Below are 10,500 nucleotides of genomic sequence, written 5' to 3' on the forward strand. Positions count from 1 at the left end.
GGACACAGAGAGAGAGCGCGGCCACAAACCAGCAGGCAGCTCAGAGAACCAGGCACAGGGCCTGGGCACTTGGAGCGGTGCTCTCTCGGGCCAATCTGCCGGGGAGGCCAAGGGGGCTGCAGGCAGGTTCCCGCGGGCCCTGGGCGGGCTCATCTCCTGCTGTCCGCGCCATCCGCGCCCTCGCCCTCCGGCGAGGGTGGCACACAGAACAACAGGGCTGGTAACAAGGGACACAGAAGCATGGACATCCCCACTGCAGGCCAGCGGGACTGTGGCTCAGGGCACAGGAACAGGAACCGCAGGACCACTCGCGGCTTGTGCTATGGGTCTGGCAGCAGCTCAAGGACCATGTCCTCGACGCCACTGATCTCGATGTGGTACATGATGCGCCAGAAGCTGGAGTCGGAGGCGCGGTACCACCTGCCAGGGTAGAGCTGCCACATGAGGGGCAGCATGCTGGGGGGCAGCCGGCTGGGCTGCATGGCCTCCCCGCGGGAGACCTCGATCTGGCGCATGAGGACTTGGAGGCTGCTTTCTGTCTCGTTGATAATGGGCAGCCAGGTGCGATCATTCTCATCCACATACACGTTGGGCCGCCAGATCCACAGGTGGTCGGGGTGCAGGCTCCTGCACACGGTGAACGGGCACTCACCCAAGGTAGTTCCGCCGCTCATGGCACCTCCAAGGTCAAGGGAGCGGGAGCAGGAGCACAGCCTCGCAAAGCCTCTTGCTTCTTGAACGAAAAATTTTAACTTGTTGTTTCTACTCCTTCACCCCTACTCCCTCCTATAGATGAATGTAGTATGAGTTCCACCCACTCTACATGACTGACACTGTTCTTTCTGAAGTCACCAATGGCCTTCTTGTTGTTAAGTTAATTACCAAACCTCAATCCTAAACTCAGTTTTCCAGGGTGATTTGACTCTGTTGTTCATTCCCTCCTTCACCTGTACCCTTTCTTCCCAACTCTCTCGCTGCTTGTTCAGTCTCTTTTGTAAGCTCCTCTTTATTGGACCATCCCTTAATCTTTTTTATCATTTCCTTCAGCCCTTTTTTTTTCTTTTTTTCTACAGTAATTTTACACTTGACTTCCTGCTCTTTCATTGTTCAAGTTACCATCTGTTTACAGCCTCATGTTTTTATTTCCAGCAAAGACATTCTCAACCCCAGCAGTCACATACTCACCTTCTTCCTGGAATTTCCTTCCTGTACTCTCAACATCCAACAGGCTCCAAGCAGATGTCATTAGCCTGTTTGTCCTCCTCTATTCCTTCCTGATGAATGGTGCCAAGCCATCCTGGCTACCTTCATTCTCTTTCTCCCTTAGGAAGGCATCAACCCATCCTACATTCTGTCAGGTTTACTGCCGGGGTCCAACCCCAGCGGGTCCAGAGGTCCCCAAAGGTGTGGATGGAGTCGGCGAAGAAGGAAGGACACGGAGGCAGCATTCAGGTGATCATCATAGTTGGGTTCCTCAGCCAGGTTCTGTTTCTAGGTTCTAGTCAGGTTCTCTTGCCTTGTTTTCTTGCTAGGTTCTGTTTCTAGGTTCTGTCTAGGATCTCCAGCCAAGTCCTGTCTCTAGGTTCTGTGTAGGATCTCCAGCCAAGTCTTGTCTCTAGGTTCTGTGTCTAGGATCTGTCTCTTGGTTCTTCAGCCCAGTTCTCTCACTAGGTTCTGGTTAGGATCTGATGTTTATTGTCTTGTTACATCTGTATTTATACCAGCCGATTTTAATCCTGTCAATTTCTATTACAAAGGTTAGGGCGTTTCTTATCTCCATTCCAGGGAGTAAAGATTATGTAGCTTAACTACCCGCCTGGCACTTAATTAAGGGGTTGTATCCCCTCCCTAACCTCAGGGAAAAATTCCTACCTGGGGAAACAACCTTTCTCGGAGAGGTGACTTTGGTTAAAACACATAGCGCCAAGAAGGGGAGCAAACATATTAAGAACAGTATGCCATATATGCCAGGTCCCTTGAAACATATGCTGTGCAGATGTTTCTTTCCTGCAGCAACTGTGTCAAGCAGCAAGGATGGACCGGCTTCCGGCAGTTTACCACCTAAGTTTGTCTCAAATCTGTCCATGTCGCTCATTCCCATCACCTGACAGACCCTCCTTCAGGTCACCAGGATCTCTTATCCTGGATCATCACAGTTGCCTCCTGCTGGGCACCTCCTTTCCCTTCACACTAGTCAGAATGGTCTTAAATCCAAGTCCGGTAATACCACTCCTTCCTGGAATCTCACATTTAGAATAAAGTCCACATTCTTTAGCATTAATTACAAGACTGCATCTAATTTGCCTTACCGCTCACCACCCCCCTGTCCCTCCTACCAGACTCTAGGTCCATCCTTGTTGCTCTTCTTTCAAGTTCTAGGCCATGTCATCATATCTTTTCTCAGCAAGCCTTTGTGCCTATTATTTCCTTCTCTCTTCACCTTCCTAATTGTTAAACACTTCTCAACCTCATCAGAAAGCAGCATGGGGTAGTGATGAACTTCTCTGGGAAGTTTGTCTGCAACTTCTTTCCCACCCTCTTCCCCAGGTCTGGGTCAGGTGCCTCACCTCTGTGCTACCATAGCCCCAGGGTTCCCCCAACATCACATGTATCCTGGATTGTCACTAGCATAACCCTCACTAGACCATAAATTCCAAAAATATAAGGAATGCGTCTATCTAATTTATGTATTAATTCTCAGTGCCCAGCAGATCATGCGGCATATATCAGTCACTCAAATATTTTCTGAACTAATTCATGTATTAGCACATTAGGAATAACTCAATATGACTATACCTTATGTTGACAAAGACCTATTTAAAAGGCCATGTCCAATAATTGTTGGGAAAAATTATGACCAGACATACTAAGAGTTTTTAAAATACCCAATGTGGATGAAATCTGAGGGACTGTATCATTCAAGACAGTTCCTGTTGCCAGGAACAAAAAACATAGCAACCTATTGAACTGAGTTTAAGAAAAGAAGAGTAGAAATTTATTTGCTCACATAACTGAAAAGCTCAAGGATGGCTGACTTTAAGGCTTAAACAAGGTCAACAGGACACAAGGTTCTGCATCTCTGAGTAATGCTTTCTTCTGCAAAGATGGCATCTTAAAGCTCTATGTGCTGCCCCCAGCAACAAAAGACTAACATTCCCCCATTTCAACCAGCTGAAAGAGCAAATGATTCTCAGTGTAAGCCTAGGTAGACATATAGATGGACAGATGGACAGATAGATGAGATGGATAGATAGATGATTGATAGATAGATAGATAGATAGATAGATAGATAGATAAGATAAACAGAGAGATATTTAGATCTGTCTAAATATCTTCTATTTAGGGTTTATAAAAACACCTTACATATAGACAGACAGATAGGTATCCCTGCCTGGGATACATGTCATCTCTGCACTAACTGCTATGGTCAGAGAGATGTGGTACTCTGGTTGGAGAAGAATGAATGGATGCTGGTTGTTCCAAGTATCAATTCGTTGTCTTTCACCTCCAAGCCTCCCATTCTTTCCCTTCTTTGGGTTACTAGAGACTGTATCCTGTAAATATTTCTTGTTGGCCCCCTGGCACCGATGTTTGGACTTGTCTATAGAGGGCACTGGAGGCCCACTGCAGGAGGCAGGTGCTTCCTTTCAACCTTCTTGCTTTGGGCACAGCTGTTTGTTCAGTGTCGTAGTAGTGGCACTCATCCATGGGCACGTTTTGCATTTCAGGTAAGGCCTGTGGTTTCCTGCTCACCAGCCTGGACTTTCCAGCTGGGGAACTGGCTCTGGTGAGTACAGCCCAGCGAACTTTGCCCCTATCCACTGGCCCACATCCACACTCTCCTGGGATGTTTGAAACTGAGCCTCGAAGTTTCTTCTAGCCTCAGACCCAAGAGGTAGTAACTTCATTATTCCCCACCTTTAAAATGAGGAAACTAAGGCACAGACAGTGAGAAAGAGAAAAGCATCCCCTGGCAGCAGGAACTGGTCTGGCACTCACAGCCAGGGTTCTCTTGCCCGCGGGACACACACAATTTCAGAAGACGCCAGTGTCACACAAGGCCACTCTGTCAGCAGGTCTGAGCCCAGACAAAACAAGAAGATTGTCCAAACCTCAGATTGACCAAACATCCCCTCTCCCAGCTAATCTGAGTGCTGGCTGCTGCTTTACCAACTAGAACTGTAGCCTCGCTTAATCTGTCCTCCCTGCAGAGTGAATCATATAATCACCACAAACCCTGGCAGCTTGTATCCAGAGGAAAGCCCCACTTACCTTAAGTCCTTCTCAAATCACCTCCACAAGCCCTAGTCCTCTGAGTCTGTTCTGACATTCTCTTCCTGAACTGCAAGGTGTGCATGGTGTCCCTGGGAGTCTTGGCTGGTGGACATTGTCAACAGCCAAAATTACTCATTTGAGGTCGTATATCTAGTCACAGAGTGCTAAGGGCATGTCTGGGTGGTCTTAAAGTTCTCTTATATCCCTTCTTAGTGGTTAACCCATTGGTTGCTCATTAGCAAATTTTATGTTAAAATGTCCTCAGATTTCTGGTGTGGTTTCTGTCTTGGTCCCCAGAACTCAGTCTGTATAAGTGCGCATCCTAAGTGCTCTAGGAGTTTGGGGACAGAAGAGGTCAGTGTGATCTGAAAGAAGGGGAAAGGCTTCATGAAGAGCTCTCTCTTCAATGTGGTGAAACAGGACAGGTAGGGTTAAAATAAATGAAAAATACTGTGTGCTTAAGCTATGCCACTATTCTCTAGAATTCTCAAAAGGGACATTTTCATAGTATATTTAAGGAACAATATGCATCTCAGAAATAAGCACCCAGGTAAGGAAGTAGCAATAGTAGAAGGTGAGGTGTGGGAAGCAGGCTTTTGATAAAGAGTGTGGAGCTCTAAATGGCAGCCATAAAGGCTTGGAGAGACAGCACAGTGTCGTGGAAACAGGATCAACTTTGCTGTTAAACTGACGTGGACTCAAATCCCAGCGCTGCTATCTAGTGCAAGTCTGCCTCTCTCTGAGACCAACTTGGTTATTCCATCTTCTAACCCCTCTCTTGCAGTCTTAGTGTGAATTTTAAATGATGCAACTTATTTAAGGCATTAAGCCTGGTACATAATATTCTTCAGTCAACAACTCAAAACAAGCAAACAAAACCAGTTTAATACCCAGAGGCAAAAGAATGAAGTTGGAGCATATACAAAAAAGTACTCAAAATGGATCAAAGACCTAAAGGCAGCAGTGCCTAACAAATATATTTCTTTATTATTATTATCTTAAAAATATTTTTAAATTGATTTTAGAGAGGAAGGGAGAGGGAGAGAGAGATAGAAGTATCAGTGATAGAGAGAATCATTGATCAGCTGCCTCCTGAGCACCCCACACTGGGGACTGAGCCTGCAACCTGGACATGTGCCCTGACCAGGAATCAAACCATGACCTCCTGGTTCATAGGTTGGCACTCAACCACTGAGCCACATGGGTAGGCTATTATCTTTATTTTTTAATGGCATTCAACAATAGACATGTATTTCTTGCTTATGCATCTCTGGGGCAGCTGGGTTTTTGCTGATACACGTTAGGTTCTGCTGTGATTTGAGGCTATGGGTTAGATCCAGATCTGCTCCTCATGTCCCTCTCCCTTCTTGGACAAGGAGTATTCAAAGCATATTCCTCTCAAAGTGAAGGGCAGGAGTTGAAGAGGACACATTTCAAATCTTTGCTTACAAAGAGATTTCTAATAAAACCCAAAATATTTTCCTCTCAAGAAAGTTTCAAAACATATGGGTTCTTTCTCAAAACCATATACACTAAATTATCTGAAAAGAAATTAAACAACAAAAGATGTTCTTTTTTATCTAATTATATTTTAGAGGTCTATAACACTGGCCAGTTAAAAATTATAAATAGGATCTACACTGCTTAATCTTGACACTCCCACTACGATTGTTTTGAAAATTCAACAGGAGATTTTTTAAAAGTGACTCCTTTCTCTTCAGTTTCTCCACACACCCCAGCACTTCTTTCTTTTCCGTCAGAATTCCATCACAAGCAGCATTTTCCCTGATTATTTCTTTTACTCTTAAAACTGCTCCTTTGGCAAAGTCGGTAGCTTAAAAACATTCAGCTTTTGTGGAGTTGATTTTTACCCTGGATAAAAACAAGTCTGAAATATTGCCTGTAAGATATGAGCTGGATTGAGACTTGCATTTCAGCTTCCTGGAGCAGGTACTGCCTCTCCTCCGGCCTTAGACTCTCTAAGGATAATTCTCCCATTGCTGGCTGTTTATGCTAACACTCCCTCCCCTGTGCTATGGCAAAGAATGCCAGTCACACTGAGGACAAGGGAGTTCTCATCTCATGGGAGAAACGTTGAAAACTGACATTTGTAACTTGAAGTTGGAAGCTTTTTCTTTTTTTAATCCATAGGTTTTAAGCACACGGAAGGTTTTCTTTTGAGTGTGATTAATCATCACAGCCTCTTCATTTTGTTGTGTAATAAGCTTTATTCCTTTATTATGTGTCCCACCGGTTATTATAGTGATTCTGGGTTCTTAGCAAACAAATCTCATTAGAGAGTGGCTGGGTCTCGGCTGAGTGAAGAATGTGGTGGAGTGTGTTTCCTGTGGCTTCTTCCTCACCGTGTCCCCTACATCCTGGCTTAGGGACAGTTTCCATTGGATGTCCTGTCACTTAGTCAAAACGCTCCTGTGGCGATGAGAGGAAACAGTCTTTACGTCCCTATCACTTAATGCCCAGTCAGCCCAGTACAAAGAAGCATTTAGATTCTCATTGTTTCCAAAATTCAGATACATCCTTATAGATCTAGAATTTAATTTCCTTTAAATAATGAACAGATTATCCTAATGCAGAGTAAGCCAAGATATGAAAGTTTCAACAAATTTTTCTCAGGAATCTTTTCAATAATAGAAAATCTAGAGTCCTTAATCACTATCTCGTCATTTACACAAAGGGAGTGTTTTGATTACACCCTTGAGTCCCTCGTAGTTTTTCATTTTGAGGCCACCGGCAGGTGGAGTCGCTGCCTTCAGGAGGCCCTGGGCAGGATGTGTTCAATGATGATCTGCTGGGAATTTGTAGTGGGGTCTGCCATGCTCGGCAGGGCGCTGGATTCAGACCTTTGAGATTCCTTCTAGTATTGAGTCAATGGAAGCCATATGTTGACACTGGATTATAAAAATACCTTACTAAAGCTAGAGGTTCTTCCTCAGATGAGCAGGAATATGGAGGAGTGGTCACAGATGGTAATTTTTTTCTCAAGTGGCCCCACACTGGGGAAGGAATATATGAGGACTGCACAGTGGCGGCCTTGGTTGCCCTGGAGAGCAGCCCCACAGTCCCCAGGCCTCAGAATCACCTGAAGAATCACGTGCTCACCCTCAGGGGCTGGCACCAGCTCTGGTGTGAGGAGGAGACTGGCTGTCTGTGGTTTCCATGGCAACCAGGGGATACAATCATTGCTGGCTCTTCTTCTCATGTCCAAATACCTGTTCTTTCAACAAGTACAAGGGAGTCACTTTGCCTGCTTAGGATTGTGGTTAGGATTGTTCCAGGGCCCATATTCCTTTTTTGGGTTTTAGGATTAAGCCAGGGAAAGCTGATAGTTTCATCTGCCTATTTTATTGACATTATCTTGTTCATGTATTTATTTTGTTTTCCAGTTCTTGCTCTCCTGTCCTCTCTTCTCTCCAGTGCACCTTGCCCTCTCCTCTCTTCTTCTCCTAGTTCTAGGAAACAGGAGCGATCTTCCAAAGGAGGGAATGGATGGGAGAATATCATTAAAGTAGAAAGATTTGGGGGTAGGGATTTAGTTCCCACTTTTATCATTCCCTGCAGCTCAGAAGTGACATTGTGGTAGAACTGTCAGAAAGTGAAATACCACATACTCTCAAGTCACTTGGTTGGATGTGTTTAGCTCTCTTATCAAGAAGCAGTGAATGAGTGTACATGGAGGGGACGTGGAGGAGAAGGGGTGCATTCAGAAATGCATGGCGAGCAAGAGAGAGCTGTGGTGACTCCTGACTTTGTCCCTGGTACATGAAGGAATGAAAATGACTGTTGTATGAGTTTGGGAGTTGTGCTTCTCAAGCAATACTCATTTCATAGGGCTTTCGTGAGGATTACCTGAGTGTGATGGGTAATTGTGTGTGTCAACTTGGCTGAGCCACAGGGTGCCCCATTCTTCTGGATGTTTCTGTAAGGTTGTTTTAGGTGAGATTAAGACTTAAATTGGTGGTCTTTGCAGAAAACAGATTGTTCTACATAATGTGGGTGGGACTTGCCTTTAAGGCCTGCATAGCAAAAAGGACCAGCTTCCCTTGAGCAGACAGGAATTCTCCAGGAGACTGACCTTGACACTCATTTCCACCTGCTCTTCCCAGGTCTAGGGCCAATGCTTTTAGACTCAAACCAGAACATTGGTTCTCATGGGTTTCCTGTCCATACTGTAGTTCTGGACTTGCTGGCCTCCACAATCGTATGAGCTGATTCCTTATAAGTCTCTCTCTCTCTCTCCTTCACTTTCTCTCTCTCTAAACAAACAAACACACACACACACACACACACACACACACACACACACACATCCCTGTTGATTCTGTTTCCAGGGGGAACTGTGACTAATACAAGGAGGTAATATTTTTATCCTTGTTTCACAGATAGAGAAACTGAGGCTCAGAGAGGACACAGGCAGACGTGTCTGACTTCAGAGCCTGGACACTTGCCCACTTTACTCATCTGCCTCATGAGAAGGTGGGGCATAAGAAAGGGATAGCTCTGGGATTATACAGCCAATCAGTCCAGACGTTGAGTTCTGGCTTCGACTCCATTGCACAGTCTCTACCATGTCTTGCTCCCACGTCTCTGTTTGTTCTTGTTTTTGGTTAGGAGACAATAGGAGGTGCGGGTTCAGTAGGGAAGGTCGAGTGCAGAGCAGCAGAGCAGTCCAGGTCCACCCTGACTGATAATCATCCTGTTTGTGATGGACTCACCTGGCAGGCAGGTGAGTCCATCTGTCGCCTTCTGTGTCCTCTGTCGCCTGGATCAACAAACATCGGAAGTCGCTTCCAGGTATTTTAGCAAGATGTGTGGCCTCTGTGAGGTCATCAGCCAAGGAGTAGATTTGGTTTTCAAATCAAGGCATCTGACAAAACCAGTTTGTCAGACTAATGAATTCAATTCCGAGTCATAAAGACCACAAGAGGGTTGAAGCTTTGAATTCTTTTTTATAAATGTTTCATCTCCGACGCGAAAGGAAAAGCCCTTTCCTCCTCCTCCAGGGTGAGATTTCTCATTCTGCTGAGTCACACTCGTCTTTGAAGACACAGGGTCTGTTCACTATTCTCTCCTTTTTGAAAGTTCTTCTTGTCGGTGCAGAAAAGATTTTAAGTTCAACAAAAAGAAAGTAAAGCAAAGTGGGATTTATTGAAGATACACTCCAAGCGAGGAGCAGGCCAGTTTCGAGAGACAGTGACCACCAACCCCTGGGTTATATGATTTCAATGAGGGATTTTCTGGGTAAAGACTTTCATTTGCATTCAGTGATGATTGACAGAAAAGGGTTATATAACTATATTTGTTCTGCACATGCCCTTGCCCATCATGCATACAGAAAAACCCATGGGGGGTGGGGCCAAACAACAATGTAAATTTTATTGTAATTAGTCCAGAACCCTAGTAAGGTCACATTGAGGTCATGTTGTTTTCCTCTGAGCTTGTGCCAAGAACCAGCTGATTCTGAACCCGCCCACTGGTGGTCTGCTGGCTGCTGGGCCTCCCGTAGAGAGGCAGTCTGAAGGCAATGTTGGTCCAACTCCTGTCAAGACCTCAGGGCAGGCCCCGTTCCAGCCACTCATGTCTCACTTCCTACCTAACAGCGGGTCAAGATAAATGGAGAAGGGAAACCAGGGAAGTATGAAATTTATCTAACCTTTCTGGACCTCACTATCCTCAAGAGAACGAGTAGTCCCTCATGAAAACTTTAAAAAAATGGAGTGTCAAAAATTGAATTGTCAAATCATCCAAGAAAATAGTTGTCTATAAATTATTTCAACCTATCCACCAATATCAGGAGCAATTAATAAAATACATTGGGAAGCTCTTCAGGGTAGCTGACATGGCTCCTACAGGATGCTATATTCTGGTTGCCTGTGGTGTGCTGTGAGGAGGGACATCATTGTCTTTGATTTGAATCACAGCCTATTATCCTGGCATTCGCTGTGCTCTTAGACGTTTCTGAAGGTGCTTTGAAATTCAAACAATATTAGCTTATGTCTAATGCAGTGCTTCTCAACCTTCTGGCCCTTTAAATACAGTTCCTCATGTTGTGACCCAACCGTAAAATTATTTTCGTTGCTACTTCATAACTGTAATGTTGCTACTGTTATGAATTGTAATGTAATTATCTGATATGCAGGGTGGTCTTAGGCGACCGCCAATGGGGTTGCGACCCACAGGTTGAGAACCACTGGCTAATGCCTTCCT

General features: G+C 45.0%; 1 pseudogene; it reads right to left on the reverse strand.

Annotated features, from left to right (window-relative positions):
- Window positions 1-320: 320 nt before the first annotated feature.
- LOC139005864 (T-cell leukemia/lymphoma protein 1A pseudogene) lies at window positions 321-674 on the reverse strand (annotated as a pseudogene).
- Between the last annotated feature and the right edge of the window lie 9,826 nt (window positions 675-10,500).

Source organism: Myotis yumanensis, unplaced genomic scaffold (assembly GCF_028538775.1).
Source record: "Myotis yumanensis isolate MYYU_CA2020_CCGP unplaced genomic scaffold, mMyoYum1.0.hap1 SCAF_3, whole genome shotgun sequence".
In the NCBI taxonomy this organism is placed as follows: Eukaryota; Metazoa; Chordata; class Mammalia; order Chiroptera; family Vespertilionidae; genus Myotis; species Myotis yumanensis.